Here is a 3,402-nt window from a genome sequence, read left to right as displayed (position 1 = left end):
ACCTCCTGACTATATAAAGGAGGGCAGGGATCCTAGGGACGGGTGATTTTTAGCAACACAACACTTTACAATCAATCCAACTTAAAGGCTAACGTTGACTGGACGTAGGGCTATTACTCGATCAAAGATCGAGGGTCAGAACCAGGATAAATCGACTGTCTCTTGCGTTAACCGTCGAGTTCCGCATACGCTGAAGCCCGAACATACTGCCCCGGGTACCCCATGGCAGACTATCGGTGGTCAAACATCGACACACAGACAATTGGAATGCCGAAACTATATGAATATTAAGTTGCACTGTACTGCGTGTGTTTAGATTGTAGTGAACAGCCGTACTTTTCCTAGAATATATATGTCCGGTTTCAGCTAAAGAAAATGAAGAACCCATTTGGAATTAACAACCTGTACATAATTAGTTATACTCGATTACCAGCAGTCCTTGATGTTTGCTAGAACACAATGTCCTTCCCCGGCTTTTATCCTTTTAGTTTGTGCTTGAGCGGTTGAGCCTAAAGGCCACTCAATTAAGATGTGCTACATTCTAAATCATCCCTTTTACTTAGAGACAACAACAGCGGCTTCCCAGGACTCCAGCATCCGCCACCATCACAGCAGCCTCCAAAAAAAGAAATTCAACTGCTTCAGTATGTATTTCACTTCACCATATGTTATTTTCTATGCAAATAATTGAATAGAAATGTTTGCATTTTCAGCTTTGCGCTTCGTTTTCCATTTTCCAGTATGCAGGGTGCAACATCAGGATGGCAGCCACAAAAGCAGCCTCCCAATTTGTTGCTCCACTACAAGTGGCCACACCATATTTCTTGATCCCTACAAAACCCTGTAGACACAGATGAGGTAAAGGTAATTTATTTACAGGTTTCCATCTGCCTTGGTGTCCTATTTACAATAAAAAAATTTAACCGCACCTTGTTTAATAGGATGTTGGTTTTAAATGCACCGTCACAGTACTGCATTACCACAAACACAGTTGCTATATCAGCCAGGATGCAGTGGAGAATCCATGACATGAGCACATTGGCAATGACAATCCACTAACTCTCCTGGAAGTTCAGCAAGTACTGCTACAATTTTCTATGTGTTTTTTAGTCTCCTTAAACCTGACCACGGTCCTACAAACAACGATTGAATACACAGTAAATCACATATACTTACGAGTTCTTTATCTTATTTCCTTTGTAGATGCGTCCATCTCAAATGGATATTGATGAAACCCCATCAAAACAGATTCCATTTGAGTAAGTCACAGCCTGCCATCGATGTATCAAATCATTTAGATTTGGATCGGTTCCGTTTCTTTTTCCCCTTTTGTATTTTCACATATTCACCTCTTCCATCATGGTCATCTCAGCCGCCATCCACGCTGAACCCGATCGAACACCACCCGCCTATCTCCACATTCCAGGTAATTGTTTCCCCTTCCAAACTTTATATCCTGCTCATCTCCATCAAACCTTGGTCTAACTCTTACACCCGCTGATTCATGCGGAACTGCAGAATAGGTTTATATGTACAGCAGGCCACCAGCAGATCTCACAAAACACAACACCGCCTCGATCCGATCTACGTTCGCCACCCCCACCAGGTAATTACTAGCCACCATATTCTTGTCCACTCTTTTCCACCTAACAAGCTCCCTAAATCCCCAAACCAGGACCGAATGAACTTTTACACCTCATATTTGTGCCTATTGTAACACCTGTTTCATATGTTTTATCTAAATCCTACACACTAATATTCCCATAGAAATACATATTTGTATTTACTCCATATATTTAAAACAGATTTTTTGCTACTTAGATCACATGTTTTTTCCTACACAGCACCGTTTATACATCTAATGGTCCCTTTCCAGCCCAATTAGGTTATTTACCATTAGAGTTTCTTACTGAAACCCAAAAAAAGGGAAAATAACTACTCATGCATTTTTTATTGACCACTGTTACATTCAGACACAAATCTGATAAACATATCCAAACAAGAGCAACGCCACCTACCTGTGTTCTCAACCATAACTTTGTACATAGTGCCAGCTATTAACATAGGAGCACAATATATGAATCCTCCATGAAAAAAACAACAGCTATGCTCTAACCTTTCATGTATCGATCTTTCCCAGCCTCAAAAAAAGTCATAATAGGAGAACAAGAAGTTGGCCCTTCACATCAGACTAAGGTGATCCAGCCTCCCAGATCTCCTCACACGTTACAATACTGTTTTATTTAATATTTGCATACCTAATTATGATATGGTGTACTTGCTTGTCTTCATAAAAAGGCTTCCTCAGCTTCGGCTTCACAACTTCCTGAGTTACATTCTCTCCTTGGACCTGCCTTGGATTAAACACGCTTTCAAACCTTCCGGGCTCTAAAATTCTGGAAGTATGTTAGCCTTCAAACCTGTACATCTTAAAAGTACGAACACAATACCTGTTCGAATACAAACCGTCCACAGATACATGATACTTGATACCACTAAAGAAAACCATTATAGTTTATCAAACTGATCATCTCATTTCTGTAATAAAAAGACCAACGCGTTCACAAGTCCCTGGATGTTTCTTTCCATAATAGTTTGGCAACTAATTATGAGGTGTTCTCAGGTTCAATTCTAACAAACTGCAATACTAATTAGAATAGGGTATTTGTGTTTGTTTAGGTTCCCTTGCACTACTGTTAATAAAAAACCTGAGTTATGTGCTCTACAAAGTAGCTAGAGGTTCCCCGAGGAACTAGCATCCATGTCACCTGAAATTGTCCCGGCCGTCCGATCACCAATCCAGCGGCTGAGATTGGTTGGAGCGGATTTCGTTAGAAGCTCATGCTTTTTGTTGGCTTCGCCAGCTTCTGATCTAGACCACGCAAAGTATCTAGACTCAACGCTTCTTTCCCCCACCTGTGCTCCCTCCCAGCATCGATGCTTCTTCCCTGCCCCCGGCGGATACTCTATGTCCTTCTCTTTCTCACCTCTGAATTTCACTCTTCCCTTTTCTGTTGGTGTCGGTGCGGGACCCACAGGATACCCCGTAAGGAAGGGAGAAGATCTAGTCAAACTAGGATTCTTCCCCTGTAATCTTAGTAGTAGTATTATTCTGTAATCCTACTAGGAACTCTCATTGTAAACCGACTAGGATTCTGACCTTCTGACTATATAAAGGAGGGCAGGGATCCTAGGGACGGACGACTTTTTACAACACAACACTTTACAATTAATCCAACGCAAAGGCTAACGCCGACTGGACGTAGGGCTATTACTCGATCAAAGATCGAGGGTCCGAACCAGGATAAATCGACTGTCCCTTGCGTTAACCGTCGAGTTCCGCATACGCTGAAGCCCGAACATACTGCCCCGGGGACCCCCGTGGCAGGCTATCGGTGGTCA

General features: G+C 42.2%; 1 long non-coding RNA gene across 1 annotated transcript; it reads left to right on the top strand.

The window, feature by feature from the left end:
* Positions 1–993: 993 nt before the first annotated feature.
* Positions 994–2,552, top strand: LOC136456083 (uncharacterized). Its single transcript, XR_010759345.1, has 6 exons — positions 994–1,079; positions 1,204–1,259; positions 1,373–1,426; positions 1,519–1,606; positions 2,141–2,196; positions 2,299–2,552. It is a non-coding gene; the product is annotated as an uncharacterized lncRNA (long non-coding RNA).
* The last annotated feature ends 850 nt before the right edge of the window (positions 2,553–3,402 follow it).

This window comes from Miscanthus floridulus, chromosome 6 (assembly GCF_019320115.1).
Source record: "Miscanthus floridulus cultivar M001 chromosome 6, ASM1932011v1, whole genome shotgun sequence".
Taxonomy (NCBI): domain Eukaryota; kingdom Viridiplantae; phylum Streptophyta; class Magnoliopsida; order Poales; family Poaceae; genus Miscanthus; species Miscanthus floridulus.
This window is presented reverse-complemented; position numbering and strand designations above follow the sequence as displayed.